This window comes from Danio rerio, chromosome 4, assembly GCF_052040795.2.
Source record: "Danio rerio strain M-AB ecotype USA chromosome 4, GRCz13ab, whole genome shotgun sequence".
NCBI classification, from domain to species: domain Eukaryota; kingdom Metazoa; phylum Chordata; class Actinopteri; order Cypriniformes; family Danionidae; genus Danio; species Danio rerio.
The window spans coordinates 22,392,744-22,413,700 of record NC_141024.2 but is presented as its reverse complement, the minus strand read 5'-3'; the positions used below and the strand labels follow the sequence as shown (position 1 = coordinate 22,413,700).

At 36.9% G+C, this 20,957-nt stretch overlaps 2 protein-coding genes across 8 annotated transcripts in view; one reads left to right on the top strand and one right to left on the bottom strand.

Moving 5' to 3' along the window:
• Positions 1-20,957, top strand: part of lin7a (lin-7 homolog A (C. elegans)) — a 99,920-nt gene that overhangs the window by 771 nt on the left and 78,192 nt on the right.
• The window catches only part of acss3 (acyl-CoA synthetase short chain family member 3), a 239,992-nt gene that overhangs the window by 143,676 nt on the left and 75,359 nt on the right, over positions 1-20,957 (bottom strand). The gene's annotated exons all lie outside the window — the stretch shown is intronic.

Below are 20,957 nucleotides of genomic sequence, written 5' to 3'. Positions count from 1 at the left end.
TCGCCAACAAATGAATTGAATTTCGTATGCACCATATACGTTATACAGGAGGTCAAATCGTAGCCTGTAAAACACCAAACCATATGGTCAAGCGTCATGGAGAGATATTTTTAGAGAAATGCGATCCCTCTGGCATGTGCGCGCGGCGCGCTGTGGAAACTGTACCTATATTGCTTCAAAACTAGTACCAATGTCCCACTGCTGAACGAATTGTTGTTTTGAGTCGGATCTTAATAATGAATCAGTTGATCCGACTCATGAATCGGTCAGCGAGGTTATACAGTCAACATAAATCCAGAGCTTTCTCGTCGATTCAGACAGATGAATCGCGAGCGAGTGATTGAACTTGTGAACTTATGATATACATTATGTTAAATGAGGTCAAAATGAGGTCAAAATTAAAGTACTGTTTATGAATAATTGTATGACAATTATTGTTTTTATTTTCTATAAAAATGCCATTATGCAGGTATGCCTCTGTAAACACGTTTTTGATAATTATAAATCCTTACTTTTATTTTGTCTTAGTATTGTCTATGTTTTAGCAAAGCAGTAGTGAAAATCAAAGGTTTAAGATGTTGACGTGTAAAATCAATGTCTAATTACAGAAAATACACATAATGATTTGTGTAAATCAAAAGCATTTATTTATAAATAAATAAACTTATCTCAAAGATTCAGCTAAGAGACACACATGTTTGAAACAACATAGGACATTAATACTGCTCCTTTGGCATTAGAGGGGGTTTATAGCTTGTGCATCCAATGGTTAACCTTAGGTACATTACACACCTTAGTGCCATTTTTAAGCCGTGGTTATGAAACCCTGGTTTGGAGTGAAACAATGTTTGCATTAGCACACAATTTGCATTTGCTTCTGCAGTGTTAACTTACACTGCTAAACATGAGCAGTGTTAAATAATGTTGTGGTGGAAAGCTTATTTGTGTGTGCTTTGGACAGTATGGAAACAGAGTGCATTGAAAAAATTATATTTCAGCATTTAAGGGAACTTTTTTGTTTAAAATACTGAAGTAAAACACATGTACTTAATGAAAAAATCAGCTTAATTACTTTACATTTATAGTCAAAGAAGTCTGTTCAGAAAAAAATGTTGTATAGTTTGCAGTTTATAATATGCAATGCTAATGCCAATATGCATACATCCAGTCAATGATACTGACACCACAAATATGCTAACAAAGGCGTTAACCCAAGGCTAAATGTACAATATGAAACGTCAGCGTACTCTATGAATTCCCATGATTATTGGTCATCCCAAATGTAGGCCATGTGAAATATTGAACTAAAAACTCAAGGATTTAGAATGACCAAGGGTTGAAGAGTGGAAAGCACTTTACCATAAATAAAGACACCATTTACAGTACATGCAGTTCAGTCATGACCCTGGTAACTGATTCAAACAATCAGAACACATAGTAGCTGCACCATTCTTGTTTGTCAAGCACAATTAGATTTTGTACACATAGATTCAATATTATCTAAAGGTACTACCATATGATATAAAACACACTCCAGAGTCTTTGAAGGTGTGCTACATATGAGCAACATCACACGAGTAGCAGTGCGTTATTGTTGTATATCAGCACTGGTGTGAGTCATTATTTGGCTTGAGGCCACAGGTCGAGTGCCTTAGTGTCCCATCAGTGACTATACAGCTATATCGCATTGCTACTCATGTGATATTGCGTTTATACAACAGTTCAATGGCATTATAGTGTATATAAAAAATATATATACAACACAGAGAGCCTAAAAACCTTTTGTATGAGGAACTACTTCCTTCCACCATTTCTTTACATTTGCAGCTGATGTCAGAAACTCTTACTAATTCACCAACATCGTTTTACAGCTAATTTTTGAATGATTCTCTAGCGTAATGTTTAAAGTGATGACAAAACAGGTTATTTTGCTGACATACGATTATAAGGCTGAACTGCATGAAATGCCATCAGTCTAGAGGTATTTCACAGTAATTCTCTGTTGCAATCGAGAGATCACAATAATAACCCAGAAGAAGCCAAAGCAACGCAAACACTACCAGGTTATTGTTGTGTTTGGCATAAGGAAAAATGCTAAACACATGCAGGCATTTCTTCTTCCTTTCTTTTTACTGAAGTTATCTGCAGTAACGAAAACAGGGTAAAGTCTAGATCGGATACACGGGCGGCCGGAAGTGCGATATTCACACCAATAAAGCATACTTTTTTTATGACACTGTATAACAATAATTAATATTTTTACAGTCCTGTGATGGTTGGGTTTAGGGTTAGGCATTAAAAAATACAATTTGTGTGTAATTTAATGGATAACATAAATAATACTCTGTACTGTATTTACGGCACTGTGATGGTTATCCAGCATATGTTTTTACGCAAGTGGAAACATCCATACACACACACACACACACACTTATACACTACGGTCAATTTTCACCTGACAATTTTTCACCTGTACTACATGTCTTTTAAATTGTGGGGAAAACCGGAGCACCTGGAGGAAACCCATGTGAACACGGGGAGAACATGCAAACTCCACACAGAAATGGCAACTGACCCAGCCGAGGCTCGAACCAGCAACCTTTTTGCTGTGAGGCAAACATACTACCCACTGCGTCACTGCATCACTCTTAATAAAATACAATAAATGGGAAATATTTATAATAGAATAGAATAATAAAAAATATAAATAATTCTCGTTAACTTCTGGCCGCAACCATATCTGATCTAGCAACAAACCGAAAACAGAAGACTCATTAAAAGCAAACAGATGGCCAACCAGAAATAACTTAGGGTTATACAAAGAGTGGTCAACACAAAATACATACATTCAGTATGTATCACATCTCACACTCAATACACTACAATTATTGTGGTATAAATACAGCCCTACAACATACAAAAGTGAAAGAGCAACTTAGGATGTCACTAACCAGTTTTATCATGTTTTGATCAGCTGCAGTTTAAAAATATGCAGATCTTTTCTCCTTTAAGGGCTTATTATGTAGTGTCTGTGGATGAACAACCCTCTTTGCTCTGCTCAATGACAGGCTTATGGATGCCAATGCGCTGTATCTCAGAAATAAGAAATATTTAAAAATAGGCACTATCCTCATAATTAAACTGCATAGCTGCAATCTAAACTACTACATTCTGGCCTAAAAAATGCCTCAAAAGTACATTTTGTTGTCCAACAGCTGCAATATTTGTCAAACTGTAGTGAGTTTATTGATCTGCTGTCACTCCATGTGGGCGGAGAAATACACAAGAGTAAAGAAGCTGTACGAGTTCTGATATTTCAGAATATTGCAAAGCTATCAGCCATCCAGATTCAAGAACCAGACAGAACTGCTGTATAAATTCTTATAATTTTATTGATGGCAATGACAATGAGTTCTCCAGACTTATAAAAAAGTATACAACAGAAGCGGCAAAGGGCTCCAGGAGCTCTTATTCATTTATTTTATTCAAAGAGAACACCCAGAAACAATTACATTTAAGTGGAAACAGATTCATTTTGCTGACATATTCTGAGCATCGGCAGAAACCCAAAGTAATTGTTAGGCTTAATGATAGCACATTTAAACAGACAACTTTATGACAGCAGGAATCCAAAACACCACAGGCTTCACATTATTCAACATCTCTTGCAATAAACCTGCTGAGCTTGAGGTTATACAAGGATAGCGAGGAGCCCGAGTTGTAGCTATAATTTGATCATAGAGAAAATAACCTTGTGCGACCCTTCATTTTGGGTGCGGCGAGTTAACTGAAGGGTTGTGATACTTTCCTGCAATTGTATTTAAATAACAGATGTCCAAAGATAAGAACAGCTCTCTGTGTGAATATTCAGTGCGTAATCCAGGACATATGGAGGTGTCACAAATGTCAAGCAAAGATTTTACCAACATGTGTACAGCACAGACACATAGTCTTGCAAGAAGGGAGATCTTAGATGAGGAAGGAATGCTTGTGTTTGGAAAACAGAACTGTACAAGAGTGATCCAGAGGGAAGGTTTCACAACAGGGAATGTCAGGTTTTGGTAGTCGTGGAATCTGAAGTCGACTACTTTACAGTGTACAGCTCTTGCTAACTTCGTTCGGGAATAGACAGGCCATCAGGAGCTCCAAAGCTTTTTGTTGTTGTTGTTGTTGTTGTTGTTGTTTAAATGTTGACTTGTGAATTTGCTGCTCAGAAACCAAATGTATAGAAGAACAGGGGAGAAAATTTAAGTACCACTGTGTTGAGTGTATGTACTGTACTTATACAGTATGTGAAAAGCATCAAGCCAAAAGTGTAGCATGTCCAATATTATAGCATCAAAGTTGACAAGAATGAGCTGTGTCTGAAAGTGTAGCGACATGTCTTGTGCAATTGTGCATGATCACAACTTCTGAAAGTATTTCAGATTAATGTAACAGTTTGATGAGCTTAGAAAAATAGGTTAAGAGATAACTTGGTGATAAATAACTGAAAATAGAATTATTACAGAATTAACAAATGTCACTAAATGATATCGAAAGGGGAAAGCGCTGGTCAAAAACACATTTACGGTAGATAAGGACCACCAACAATGTCCTCCTACCAGACTAGCAATGGTGCAGAGAATAAAGGGTTTTTTACACTAGTGTGTTTTCGTTTTAAATGGCATAGATTTTGTTATGGTTACAGCTTGCATCCACACTATAAGCAAAGCATTTTGAAAATGCTGAAGCCTTGAATCTTTATTTTGGAAAGACTGGTGTTCCATTTTAGTATAGACAGCCTTTGATTCCCAGCACTGCATAGTTACCCACTGCTCTAGGGGTATGCTGTGTTTATGTGTGTGATTTCAGTCTTCACTCAAAACGTGTTCATATGCACTTGGATGGGTTAAAAGCAGAGAGTCAATTTCGGTTATGGGTAGAAACCTTACTTGGCAAAGGCTCACTAAATGCAAACTTTTGAAATTGGAGGCTTGGCTGTCCACAATCTTTCTCCGGTTTCATGAACTATTGCTTATCATGGCCTGATTCGTCAAGGCCCTCTCATATGACTATTACTGTGCATTCACATCGAAAGTGGTGAGAAAGTCAAAGTAGTCGGAGGTCATTTATTTTAAATGGGAGCCGGTGGCAATATGCGGCGTGGCACATCTTCGTCCGGTGAAGGCATCGAGGAGAGTTGAAATCAAGTCAACTTTATGCAAATGAGCTATGATGTGGTTCGGCACCAAGCAATCAAAATGTACAAGTCCACTGCTTGAGAGGAACACAGTCCTGTGTAATTTGGTTACGATCACAGTTGTTTCCAAGGGCTTGATTATCACAGATTTCCATTTTTTTTAACAATGTTTTGTTACATTAAAATAAGTTAAGTTTATTTCTAAACAAACTTCGAGAGTTCACACTTAGCTGATAATTGATAATAAAGCTAGTTTGGCGTGCTGTCCCGGGAGAGAGCCCTGAGCTTATAAGATCCTCGAGCCCTGGGCTCCCTCCCGTTGCAAGGCGAGAGGGGAGTTTGAGCTCAGGTGATCCCCTCTTGCTTGTTGTAGCTAAGTGTCAGATATGGATGCTGAAAGGTGTACTCAGAGTTTAGCTAAAGTATTTGGATTAATTGTTTAGAGTGCTTGTTTTTGAACTGTGGGAGGAAACCGGAGGACCTGGGGAAAACCCACGCGACCACAAGGAGAACGAGCAAACTCCGCACAGAAATGCCGTCTGGTTTGGAAAGGAATTAAACCAGGGGCATTCTTGCTGTGAGGCAACAGCGCTAATCGCTGGCCACCGTGACACCTGTTTGAAAGGAGGGAAAGTAGGGTTGGGTGGGAGGGTGTCTTCAAGACAAAGATATTGAGATGAGAAAAAGTCTGATTATTTATAGTGAGTTAGGGATCGTCTGATAGGATAATCAGTCGTTAGCTAAAGTTGGAACAGCTGTGAACAATCATAAGCAAGTGATCCTCTCGAAGTTTGTTTATAAATAAACTTCACTTCGAGAGGATCACATGCTTATGATTGTTCTTAGCTGTTTCCGCATCAGCTCATGATTGATTTTCCAATCAGACGATTCCTAACTCACTATAAATAACCAGAGTTTTCTTATCTCATTATCTTTGTCTTGAAGAACCCCCCACTCCTACTCCCCCTCCTTTTCAGATGAGCGACACGGCAGCCCAGTGATTAGCACTGTTGCCTCACAGCAAAAATGCCTCTGGTTAAAGTCCCTAAAAAACCAAATGACATTTCTGTGCTGCGTTTGCTCGTTCTCCTCGTGCTCACCTGGGTTTTCCCTGGGTTCTCCGGTTTCCTCCCACAACCCAAAAACATGAAACCTAAGTAAATTGAACGCACAAATTTGATACCACAGCCAAGCACTAAGTGAGTACACCTCTCTTCAGTCGTCCATATCCGTCATTTAGCTAGAAATAAGCCGGGGAGAGTTCATCGAGATCTACCTGAGCTCAAACTCCCCTCTCAACCTGCAAATGGGAGGGAGCCCAGGGCTCGAGGATCTCATAAGCTCAGAGCTATCTCACAGGACAGCATGCCAAACAAGCTTTATTATCAATCTTCAGCTAAGTGTGAACTCTTGAAGTTACTGGCGAGTTACTGATGTGCATTAATGTTATTTTTTTCTTAAAAAAAGCGTGAATCTCATAATAACTATAAGGACAGTACAAAACAGTATTGCTGCTTCAGAATATTTCAGACATATGGACATTGGATAAGTGGAGCAAAGCCACAACAAACGAACCAACTTGATCTTCCATAGTAAAACGAATTTGATAAAAAGCTAGCAACATTTTCACGCTAAAAAGCATGCTTTTATGCGGGAATGTAAGTGATTTGCTGATATGCTGCAATTGCCTCTTTAAATACGAAATCAATAGTGTGAATTTTGACACTCTCGCCGACAGAGCAGTAAAGGCAGACAGCATTGTCGCCAGGACAGCCAGAGCAAACTTTTATGCCCTCGCCATCTTTGATTAGAACTCACAGTTACACTGGCTAGCAGCAAATAGAGGTGCCTGCAAAACACTTGCTTGCTAAGTGAGGATAAACAGCCATCTTTTATGCATTATATAGTTTATAGTGTGGATGGAAATGTTTTTCTGGACTGAAGTTAAAACGCCAGTCTGTACAGGAGCATTTTCATTTTAAAATCCTTTTTAAAACACACTAGTTTAAATGCATGCTTAAAATGCTTAATAGCAGGAACTTTTGATGTGATTGATTTGAGGTAACACATTTTTTACCATTATAAAACAGATCACAAAGGCATTTACTTTAATTTAAAAAGTTTTTAATATGTTAATACAAATGATTAAAGGTTATATAATAAGAAAGTGTTTGTGGTTAGATGTATTGTGCCAATAAGGTGGAACCCATTGCATTGTATTAAAATGTAGCTTCAATACTGAGGTGCAAATTTTGGATAAAAACATCTAAATATACTTACAGTATAGACAGAATATATAGTTAGTATTGCCGTACTAAGTATAAAAAGCAAGATGCTAAGAAAATACTGTTTTTTATAGTGCAAATATCCACTGCTTTATTTTTTCAGCTAAGCCATCAGAAATGGAATGTGCAGAATGTGGGATATCAAAGGCAGTGAAGCATACATGTACGCAGCCTTCAAAAACTGATCAGATGAAGGTATCTCAGGAGGCAGGAAGTGCAGCTAGATTAAGATTCCGATGTGCCTTCATGTCTTCCTACTCTGGAATGCATCCTTCAAAGGCAGCAGTTTTCGACTTTCGTACCTAGCCTGTGGTGTGAAGCAGGGCAGTGGAGCGAGTGTTAATGAGAAACACCTGTGCACCAAACTGATCTTGAGTCCCACAGAGAAGTGAAGGACAAGAGAGGACCCTGTCTGGGATGTTTTATGAGTATACTGTATATTAAGGGGCTGCTTTGATCTTATTTCATTATTCAAAGTCTTTACTTCCAGGATTCGGGACTATTGTAACAAATTTCAAACTTCAGTAAAGGAGACCAGAAAACAAAAACAAGCCCCTCGCTGTTTTCTCTCATCCTTACATTCTTGCAGAGTTCCTCTGTGAACCACACCATAAATAGTGCAGGGCAATTGAGCGATGAATAAACAAAAATGGGTGAGTGAATTTGGACATCGATGTAAATAACATCCACCAGAGAGCACCCTCTTGTAGATCATTTCACAAGTAAATAAGGAATATGTGCATTTGGTGTGCTATCCAGACAGAGGGCTCTGAGCTCGGAAAGACACTCTAACTTGTTATTTCCTTTGTCAAGAAAGAGAGATACAGTAGAGGTCTGAGCGCAGTGTCTAGCCAAGCCTCAAAGTATGTAACGTAATGTGTAATGTGTGTATTTACATAGCACATGTATTGTGTATGGCCATACACTTAAAGCGTTTCACAGTAATGAGGGGGGTCTCTACACCCCACCACCAGTGTGCAGCCACAGGACAATGATGCGTTTGGTGACACAGTGAAAGAGCCAATTCAGTGGATGGGGATGATTGGGAGGTCATGATGGTTAAGGGCCAAGAGGGTATTTGGCCAGGACACCAGGGTTACACCGCTACTCTTTACTAGATGTGTATTGGGAGTCAGGATCTCGGTTTAATGTCTCATCCGATAGACGATACTCACTGACAGTATAGTGTCCCCTTCACTTTTACTGGGGCATTAGGACTTACACAGACTGCAGGTTGAGCACCCCCTGCTGGCCTCACTAACACCACTTCCAACGCAACCTAGTTTTCCCATGTGGTCTCCCATTCAGGTACTGACCAGGCTCAGCCTTGCTTAGCTTCAATGAGTAACCAGTCTTGAGCTGCAGGGTTATTTGGCTGCGGCTTCCCCTGCTCCAATTCAAGTAGGAATTGGGTTTAAATATGTGGAGTTGGGGTGGTGGAGGGATGCTGAATTCGAGAGATAATTGGAGGTAGGACAAGCTTAATTATTTACAATACAGTATATAGGTTTGGTCTTACGCTGACTGGATAACAGAATGATTGTCAATGATAAATTAGCCTTGTCAAACATCTGTGCATAGTAATCCCAAAATTTGTTTATAAAATATCACTTTCTCAATTGATGTACTCAAAATGAATGTTGACCAAAGGTACAATGAATGTAGGCATTTAACATTTGGACACCTCTCCAAACTGGCCAACCGCACATATAGTGCAGCATATAGTGGACATGGAGTGGTTTCTGACACCTTTACATTTTAACTGTTTTTAGTCAAAGGATGAGTATGTACCAGATTAGCTATAACATGACTGTAGTAGCCTCCTTTTTCACCTAGATCAACTGTAGTAACTGTTTGGCTGTAATAAGACTGTGTGCAAGCAGTTTTTGTCTTGCTCCTGATAATTAGTACTGCACCCGGTTGCATTTGCACCTATAAACATTTCTGAAAGTAATAAAATATACAGTATCTCTGTATCTTTGAGCAAAAAAATTAACAGTGGGAAAGATCAGCATTCACTGAATCACATTTGTTACAAAGGGGTGAGACATTTTGAAAAATGTAATATAGTTCTTTTTTTAAATTCAATTCAATTCATGTTTATTTCTAGAACACTTTTACAATGTAGATTGTCAAAGCAGCTTAACATAGAAGTTCTAGTAAGTTAGAACTGTGTCAGTCCAGTTTTCAGAGTTGAAATTCAGTTTAGTTCAGTTCAGTGTGGATTAGGGCTGCAACAACAAATCGAATAAATCAATAAAGCGTTGGCAAGGAATTTCATAATCGATTTGTTGTGACGCGCAACACGGGGACGTTTGATTATTAAAAAAACACTATAGTTTAATGCGGAGCAGATGACCACGATCTCTCTCGCACACTGTACAGAGTTTGGCACCTCATATACAGAGATAAGGAGGAAGAGAGTTCAACAGCAGGCTAAATCACTACAAAATCCTACTTTTGTTCATTTTTGAAGCGAGGAACGTAAACTACCTGGTGCTGGTGTTGTACTCGTTATCCAGCTTGCTTTATTCATATTAGATACACATAGTGAAAGTAGCTATAAGTTCACCAGCCACTTACTTGCATGTATTTGGGGAGTAACTGATGAATTTACGTGCTGAATCCTGCGTGTTCTGCTTTTATGAATGAGGCAAATGCGTGGCCGCAAGTAAACATGGCGACGCCCATCTCATGTGTTAAGATCACGATCACTGACACGTTTATGTGCAAGCGTAAGCGTGTGAATTTGCTGCACTATTGCACTATACAGCACTATTGTGACTGCAGTTTGTCACATGAAAAACATGACACAGAAATATTAAGGGTGAACATAATAAAATATATATTCTTTTTCTGACACCAAGACATAATTTCTAATGCTATTTTATGTTCTATTATGTATCTTGATTAAGGATTTTTTTTAGTTATTAAAAACAGGACAAAACTACTTTTTTTTTATGTATTATTATTATTTTTTTATTATTATTATTATTATTATAACAGCTCAGGGATGAGTTTTTTAATAAATGGTTGGAAATGAATGCTTTTCTTGTTTGTTTATCGTCTGATTCATCGATTAATTGAAGAAATAATCAACAGATTAATCGATTATTAAAATAATTGTTAGTTACAGCCCTAGTGTGGATAAATTTCACTGCTGAAAGTCCAAACACTGAAGAGCAAAATCATTAATGCGCAATTCCATAACTTTTACACTACATTTTTTTTAATGGTTGGAAAAACGATGGAAAGAACTTTACCATATCGATGCCTAATATTTACACAGTTTTTTGACCAGAAAAACACATTGATTATGGTCCCTTCAGGACTATACCAGGAGACCCTGCATCTCCGGTTTATTTTTTTAAAGCACTGCTGTACTTTTGACCGTGGTATCAGAATTTGAGGAGTTCCAGCATTCCGTACAACCATGGAATTGATATGAAATTCACTCCTACATTCAAATGGAAGTGTCACTCCTAAAACTATGTGCTGTGAGTCTTTATGCTAACATAAGGATACAGTATACAGTATACAACAACTTATTTAAAATCTGTAAATCTATACGCCTCTGCTTCTAAGTGTTTTGACAATCAGTAAGTCACTATGTGGGATTTAATTATCGAACCCAACATATGACAAATTCCTCTCAAACAGTTGTTCCAGATAACTGCGTTTCCTCTGCAATGCAAAAACAGTACTGCAGATGATAGTTTGTATTAGACTTATAGAGATTTCCAGACTGTTTTAGGTCACCTTACATGCCTGCGTCAATCTGCTGGATTTATTTATTTTCAAGATCTTGGAATGAACTTGTCAAATTGATTTTAGACTAAAGTTCTTTTTATTTTCTGAAAGGCTAAATTCATCTGAGCACTTTGCCAAATGAGACACGAAGTCTTCCTATTTGATTTGCTAGCATTTGATCACATTTCTCCCGGAAGATTTTCTGACAAAATCGATCTTAACCAATATCATGCCATCAAGGTACTTGATGAAAAGCTTTGAATGCAATCGCCAACCGTAGAATGGTTATGCAAGTTGTATAATGCACCATCGAGTTATATTGCATAAAATAGCAGTGATCTAATCTTGCCTCCAGGCGAAATTGTTTCTGAACATTTTCTGTCCACTTTAATCCATCCGTTTGAAGATAAAAGCTCAGACCAGCCTGAGATGGAGATCAAGGGATCATATCTAAGACTATTTTTATTCGCACAGGGCCGTCAGTGTCACCAGTAATTGTGTGTATGAAAAAGAGCGGCCTGGGAAGACATGCAGACACTGGTATCAGTCAGACATCTGGGACGAACGCTCTGTGAGGTCATTTGTGCAGGACTTCTGTTAGTTCGCCGTCTGAGCTATTATACTGCCAGGTGATTTATGTGCCCTTTGCAGCCGGGAATGTCACAGTTGGGCCAATTACTGATAATTCGCTGGATTTGATAAAGTGAGGTCCTAGGATATGAGCTGGACACTAGAGGTAGCTTCTGGTTTGTCTCTGCACCATCTCCTGATGTTTTGGCAGGCCTGCTGTCTGGAGACCAGCAGTTTTCTTCAGGTTTGCCTGACCCATAATGAATGCCCGTCTGAATCTGGAAAGCAGCAGATGGCTAGCACTCCCTCCAGCAATTCATTCTGGCATGTAAAATGATGAAGACAATGCACTCTTCGGGAACATTTTTATGCTAGAAATGTGTAAAACAGTCTAGAAGTCTTTTGCCTGACTTGGATAACATAGCTTTTATTCCTAAGTGAATGTAAAAGATGCTATAATGAATGACAAGGACATTTTTAACTTTCCTTTTTTATTTCAAAAGACTGCAGTTTGTCAGATAAAAGACCAATTTGTAGGTCTTAATGACTTTTTAGTGTATACAGCTTGATATGAAACTTAAAACTAATCTAACCAGTATACATGTGTTCTTACAAATGTCAGATTTTTTTGTTTGTTACAGCTCAGTCTTTACTTACATTCAAATTCTGAAAAAAAAAATGTGTAAAAAATGATTAACAGCTCCTTTTAGTTTTGCAGGTGTTCTGTCAACAAGGATGCCTCCTGACACTGCACTCATATTCGATCGAAATGCTATTTGCAGGTGCATGATGATCAACAGAGACGTTCATTTACTCTTTCATTTTACGTTTGTTTTTTACAGCTGCTGTATCTCTGCAAATTTGCATAACAGGCTTTATATACATATTTATATATTTATTTATCCAATTTATGTACAGTAAATTGAACATTTTCAGTCAATGATAATTTATATGCAAACTTCTTTGTGGTGTCATGTTTTTTATTATACACTCAAATCCAGAGGTGCAGGTTGAGAAATGCATGTAGGTTCAGTCTACACTTTATTTGATTTACAATTTAGTTTTAATTCAACTTCAATTTCTTGTTTAAAGTTCACATCTAAGCAAGTGCAGAGCAAATGGTGCAATCCAAATACAGTTCTTGCTTTATCTCTTTCTCCTTTATACAGTTGAAGTCAGAATCATTAGCCCCCTTGTTTATTGTTTTCCCCAATTTCTGTTTATGGGAGAGCAGATTTTTTTTTTTTCTAAACATAATTTCTAATAACTGATTTATTTTATCTTTGCCATGATGACAGTAAATAATATTGACTAGATATTTTTCAAGACACTTCTATACAGCTTAAAATGACATTTAAAGGCTTAACTAGGTTAATTTGGTTAATTAGACAGGTTAGGGTAATTAGGCAAGTCACTGTATAACAGTGGTTTGTTCTGTAGACAACTGAAAACAAATAAAGCTTAAAGTGGCCTAAAATGTTAAAAATGACCTAAAAATGTTTGTTTTATTATTTAAAACTGCTTTTATTCTAGCCAAAATACAGCAAATAAGACTTTTTCCAGAAGAAAAAAACATTATCAGACATACTGTGAAAATTACTTTGTTCTGTTAAACATCATTTGGGAAATATTTAAAAAAGGAAAAAATGGAGGCAAATAATTCTGACTTCAACTACATGGAGAGGTTACTCGTGCAAAGCTCTAATAACTAGATATCGCAGAATGCAATGGTGAAAACTAAAAAAAAAAAACACTGCCTGCAAAGTGTCCCAAAATTTGATTTTTACAGATAAGAATGTAGATGTTTAAAAGTTATGCCTGTGGTTTATTTATTTAATAAAGTATTCTTGTATTTGTCTTGAGTATATCTAGCAGTCAGTTTTGGGCCTTATGAATCTATTATTTGTTCTTATATTATTTTGGCTGAGCACAATGAAAGTTAAATTTCATAGTTTAAAATACACTACTACTACTACTACACTACTTTTTATTTATTTGACTGAATTATAGCTAGTCTTCATTTCTTATTGTATGAGCTTTTTTACCTGATACTTATACTACTATAATTCATATAGTCACTAAAACTAAAATTAAACAAAGAGTCGGGTTGTGTTTTATATTATATTTCATTTGACTACACTTTTTATATTCATGTATACAGTATTTGTGCATACTGACTGAACCACATATTTATATATTTTATATTTTTCAAATATATATATATATATATATATATATATATACAGTAAATACTGTATAATCAAGTACAACACCACTCAAAATACCAATAAAGTATTTCAAATGGATGTTAGATAATTTTAGGACAAATTTGATGAAAGTTTGATCCACTTCAAATGTTGACTACAGTTTATATTCACGTTTTCTTAAAGGTTTTTTAAAAGCTATAATGTAAAGAATGGATTTATTTAAATTTTACCGAACTTCAACTCTGAAAACTGGACCGATACAGTTTCAATTTACTAGAACTTCTGTTAAGCTGATTTAATACAATCTACATTGTAAAAGCTCTATAAAAATACAGATGAATTGAATTAAACTAAACTATACTGCTAACCGTTAGTAAAATAGCTTTAAAACACAGTCCCTCCCCTATCGTCCAAAGCCATGCCTCCTGAAAGCATGAACGCGCACCTTCAAAGTGACTTTAGACAACCCACTACGTTAGATCATGTTATTCGCCAGTTAGACAAGCAAAACTTGTCATAATGTGCAATATTTCACGCATGCAAGAATAGCTGATATCACTCTCTCACGCTACATTATTGATGCTGTAAAATGTAAAAATGTATACAATTTAGGCTTCTTATCGGAATTATGGGAATTATCGGCCTGACAAATTTCAATTGGACAAACATGTTTTAGTCTTATGTCTTACCCAGAATATAAAAATACATATAAATACATTTAGATCATTTATTTAATGATTGCTATTTGAATGTGAACAAAAATAAATAAATAAATCACCTACTGCACCTTTAAACTAAGTTGTCTGTAGCAAGTAATGGCGATTTGTAAAACAAAAGTGGGAATCTTTATTATAGTGGAAAAGACAAAAATATACAGAAAGACTAGCTTATAAAAAAAATGTCAGAACTCAATATAGGCGTCTTTCACATTTGTGAGCTCTTCTATACACAGGTATCATTACTGTCATATTTACCCACGAGACCCCCAACCCTCTGCAGTTAGGTTATACATGCAAATTATATTCTGCTACACAGGCAGAGCAAATTGTATGACAGCAGGGAAATTCTCGTTTAAATACAATACACACAATGCCAGTCACAGCTTCAGTCTTCAACACAGAAAATATCATTTGTTTCGCACTCAGTCCTCGATATTGAATTGTGGGCCTGCTATGTGTATTCTTGCCACAGTCTGCCACAGAGATCGATGTCTTTGTTATTAAATCCTGTCTACAAAAGGAAGCATCCAGTGCTGAGAGATGTGAGTTTCAGTCTTAGTCTGGTCACTTCTTTAAACAATTTCTTGCAGCATTTGATTTGCAGTACTGAGGTTTCTTTGTCCGTCATAGGTATTAGATTGAGTTTCATAGTATTTTCTTTATTTGTAAAACAGTTCTTCCTACCTAAGAAAGCACTACAGCATCCGTCTGTGTTAAATCAGAAGAGTTTTGGTTTATACAACCTGTCTTGTAGAGGTTTTAGTGCGAATGTGAAGATCAATTTATATTCACTTGTTCTTCCTGAACGAATGGGTTCATCTATAGCTTCAAAGTAATTAATAATCATGCAAATGACTTCTAAAAGGCTGCACTATGAATACAGAATATAAATTCCAATGTAAAACCTGGTCTACTGTTAGCCACATTGAAATTCAAATCCTCCTAATGAATGTGTAACTGTGTTTGAATAGTGGGTGGTAAAAGAGGATCCCAAGAGGACAGTTGTATTGCTCTTTAAAAGACTTTAGAACTCAATAAATCTCTCAGTTGCATCACATTTACAGTGAGTATCAACCTTATCGGACATGATTCTCTAAAAATTCTCCATAGAATAAAAAAACTAAACTACATTTCTGACTGTAAATGTCCAGTGAAATGCTTTTTTATTTTATGTTTGATGTAAACTTGAATAAAACTGAAAGACAGAGTAGCCAAAACAGCCAATAGTATTTAGTCTAGATCACAGCTCTGCCGGTGCCAGTCTTTAATAACATTACTGAGTCTGACTCACCATTTTCCCATGTTAAAATACAGTTCCTTCGTAATTGAAATGGGTTCAATGGGTTTTGTGGACGTTGCTGACTTGCACATATGATCTATTCTGTGCTGTCATCTCTTTGGCATGAAGCAGACCTGTGTGTTGTGGTGTTTTACAATCTTTAGTCACTCAGACAAAGTCATATTTACACTGTATCCCCATATACTGTAGTACTATCCGTTCAATAAAAATGGGCAGTATAGGCTCTTTCACACAGTGGTACTGGTAAATATGCAGAACATTTCTGAAATGACTTAACCGGTAAATTAAAAAATGCACTGTTCACACTGGTTTCAAAGACAAAGACGTTTCAGAATTTTTCAAGCATCCATCTCAAAATACCAGTGAATTCTGACATCATTAACCAGAAATGACCTCTAAACGGCTGCACTTGTATTTGTAAACATAAGATCAGGAATTTGTTGATGGTTTCACTTTTATTTAAAGCTTTAGAATTCATTCAGCTGCTTTGTCCCAGAGACATCCAAAGCAGAAACGCGAACCGCAGCTAAATGTTTACACATTTGACTTGTGGATTCTGTGGATGGACAAGTATTGTGAACAACTTCGATGAAAACATGTAAAGGAACACTTTTACATGTCGAGATGTATATAATATGTGTGTCTGCTGGTGCTCACTGGAGCCCACCTTCACATGCACGCACGTCACGCAGCTGAAGCAGAGCTTAAGGGTAAACTAACAGCGGTTTATCATAAGCATTTTATCCATAATCTTTTAAGGAAGGATTTTACAAAGGAACATAGAAATGTTATCTGACTACCAACTAGCAACTAAATGTGTTTTTAAATTATTCAAAGGCTTTTATTTTCATAAACAGCGCAGATTTGAATGCGACTAAATGTTCTGATTGGTCAGAGTAGACGTCTCTCGTCAGCGCATTTTAATCGTGAATGCATTCTTTCCGGCAATATTCCTTCTGTGTTTACACAGAGCAGCATTCCGGAAAATTACCAGTAATGTTACAAATTTTCTTTTCAGAAAATTGCCGGAATTAATTTACCATTTTTTCAAAAAAGGCCTGTTTACACATGATCCCTTTGCGGAAAATAGTGGAAAGGTCTTGATGTGTGAAAGGGGCTTATGTGTGACAGATTGCGACAAACCTAAAGCTTTGAATATTTACATCTTCAAAATACAAATTCTGTCACTGTTTAGAAGCACAGTAACTTATCTAAGATATTGATACTAACACCTCGAAATCATTTTAATTTCACGGGGACTTAAAATAGACTCACCTTGAAAGGATCTTGCAATTTTTTTTTAAAATTTATTTTATTTTATTTTACTATCCCTTTACTCTGAAGTGGATTTCTGTTTTTAGCTTGTTGACGCTAGTTTTAGCTGGTCTCTAATGGTCTCTAATGGTCTCAAACCTAGTCAGGTTGGTGTAAAACTATTTTTGCTGTGCTTCCAGCTGAAAATTGTTCAAGATTCTTCTCAATCCTGCTAATAAGCCTGCTGGGAAAACAAGACCAGCAAAGTTTTATTTTTCAGTAGGGGTAACAGTATATTTAGTTTGTAGGAAGAATGATGAAATCTCTGACTTTTAGTATCTTTACAGACTCATACTTTACAGACTTCTACAGACTTTACAGTGAGAATACATAGATTCTCAGAAGAAATAGAAATAGTCCATTTTATAAATGTCAAAAGTAAGAATTCAAGAGAAATCTGATTGATACATGCAGTAAATCAGTAATCGCCACTTAAAACAGAAAAGCTGTTTGGAGTGAGAAACATCTTTTTGAGAAGTTCAAGATCCCTTAAAAATGATTTAATATTTCATTGGCAGTGTTGCTGGGTTTTTATTCTCTTTTTCAGGTAAACTCAACAAAATGTCAAATTATGTTCTTCAAGGCTCGAACTCTAATTCGGAATGAAAGCATAACCTTAAAAATAAAGGCTCCAAATGAGGGTTACTGCAGTGAAGCATTAGAACAGGGTTTATCAAAGTTTTTTTCCACTTTCAATAATTAAAAGACTCCATTTATGGATGCCAATAAAGAGCCTTAATTTATACAGAGAATCTGACAGCAAGAAAGCTGAATAAATATCAACATAATTCCCTATCAAATCATTTTACATTAAAAACAAGAGACTGTGGACATTAGAAGTCTGACCAAACCAAAGAAGAGGTTATGAAAAAAATAGAACCATAGCCCCCTCACCATTAGCAGCAACGCTGAAGGCTACAGTGGTTTGAATGGAGAGCCACTTTGGTACAATGTAAGGCTGAATACTCTAAATCTGTGCTATCTTTGCCCGCCATACTTACTCAGAGAGCCATGTGGGCAGGCAGCCCCATGTGGATTTTACATTTAAAGGTGCAAAATTACGCAATCGCTCTGGCTTTACTAGAACAGATACATAATAGTGTACTCTTTCACTCCATTGCCAACGCACTTGCAGCCCCCTCCGCTGCACTTACCGGTCTCCATGGTAATGTAGTTTAATGTACCAATCACAAACCTGGAGTGTGTACACCAGGCTCTTTAAATGTCCTGTTTATAAGCCAGCGCTAGTAGACGTGACGTAAATCCCAGGCTAGATCCACGCAGGGCAAATCTGACAGATTTAGCTCCCGGAATAACAATGTGTGCTAGAACGTCCCTGCTAAATAATGACATGTGTCACTCAGATGTGTAAGAAAAGACTTTACCGGGATGAGACCTGCACTAATAAACCAAGCCTAGGATGGCTGTTCAGTGAAAGCCGGAGGAAAACCTGAGGCGCCACAGAGAATTAATCCTATCTGTAATAGCTGCGCATGATGCAGGAGCTTGAAATGCTTTTAGAGGCTTTTTTCCTCTCATAATGTTGTAAATGGATAAATTTATCTTCTAAATGCTGTTTCGTGTTCTCTCGAAGATATAGTCATTAATAATCTCCACACATGCATTACCCAGTCCATTTATTTATTATAAATAAGTTTGCCCACTAAATGGCGTTATGGTGATTGATCTTTGGACAGTTAATAAGACATTAGACATCATTTCCTTCCCCGAGGTTATATCGTGTCAGCTCAATATAGTTAAAGGTGCTGTAATGTACAATTAGATGACCCCCATCGTCCCATCAAGCCAATACCTGTCAGAGTGTGCTTTCTGATAGGCTTAAAATACTCCCCTACAGAGATAATGATATTGGAAAGTAGTGGCATTTTAATCAAGTTACTAAAGAGACCTCAAATATGCAGTTGAAAGTATGTCGGTCATGTTTCCCCTGCTATAGCTGAATGTGTTCCTGCTTCTTTATGCTAATGCCAAGGATGTGTTTAATACATCTTACAGAAAAGCATAGCTGGCTGTCAAGCGTGACAGTTAATTTAGTTTGTGTGTTTTAATGAGAGGCAAATTTGTCTTTTTAATGTTTTGCTGAGAGATTGTTGCAGTTGTCATCAGTGGCAGAGTGACAGAAAGTAATTTTCTCCCACACTCAGACGTGCATCACTGTTCCACAACCCTCTGTAGTCAAACGACAACTCAAAATGCAAGCAAATGTTTTCCTAAAAATATAAATGAACATCCAGAGAGAAACATCTACAATGTGGAGCTTTCAAAGTAAATATTACTACTAGCATCATAGTTAACAGTTAAATACTGATCCATGTCTGACCTACAAAATCCCAGGAAGCAATTGATTTCGGATTTAACTAGTCACCATGAATGGCCCTCGCACATCGATGGCATCCTAAATTGAATGCTGATGTCAACACAGTACACTGACATGTTTTACTGTGGTTTTACACACTTAAAATCTTAATGTGATGCTGATATTAAAAGTAGATAGTATTAAAAATAAAAAACACATCTGTGCCACAAACATTTACAGTACCCAACATTTACAGTACTTGCCTGAGATGCCCTTTTCCCCCGGAAAATATTGTAAGGCCCCCCTCCACATAAAAAGTTTGCAGTAAGGATGACCAAAAATAAAATGCATATGGCTGGTTCAGGGACACTTTGCTTCAAGAAAAAGGAACAAAATCATAGTTTAAGTACTCACTTAAAACAGTTGGGTTAAATAATAACCCAACAGGTAACCAATGATGGGTTGTTTTGGCATTGATTGGGTTATTTTAACCCAATCCATTGAGTTCTTAAGGTTAACTTAAGAATTTGGGTTACAAAATAACAAATTTGTTGGGTTATTTTGCCAAAAAGTGGCTTAATACTAATAACTCAAAAATGTTAACCCAACTGGTTGAGTTTTAAATAAATAACCCAATAAAGGTTCAAAGCACCAAATATTTTAACTCAACTATTGGGTTTAATAAATAACCCAACGTTTTTTTAGAGTATAGATATCTTGATATTTCCTGCTTTTTATGTTTCTAATGTTTCTAGCTCTGCGACCCGAACCATTTGGAGCTTCCTCACGTGGGTCCAGTATGCTTGGGTCATTACTATTAGCTGCTGAAGGCGAATCAGTAAGACTCATTTTTTGGTCAGCCAGAGGATAAAATGAACTGCTACATTTTTTTTTTAAAACATCACGCAACCCCCACAGTGCTTGCTAAGGCCCCCTTGTGGGCCAGGACCCCCTGTTGGGAACCGCTGTCCTAATGTATTAAACATAAGTATATGTGTTGTCATTCTTGTAAGATTTTGGATCACCAACAAAAAAGTTGGCTATGTTGGCTATGTGAATCAGAGAATCTAACATCTGTGACAAACAGACCGGTGGCATAAAATGAAAGCTCTGCTGCTTTCATACTGCATCGCGCTTGTCTCCCAATGCAATTGCTTTAAAGCTCTCCTTTTGCATTGATGACTTACAGCCTTGCTCTGCCCTATACTAGCATGATGAAATGTGTTGAATACTTTAGCTCATTTATGAACATGATTTCTGCAGAAGCCTTATAGGATGCAATCACTCAGTCACAACGTCAGTTACAACTTCAT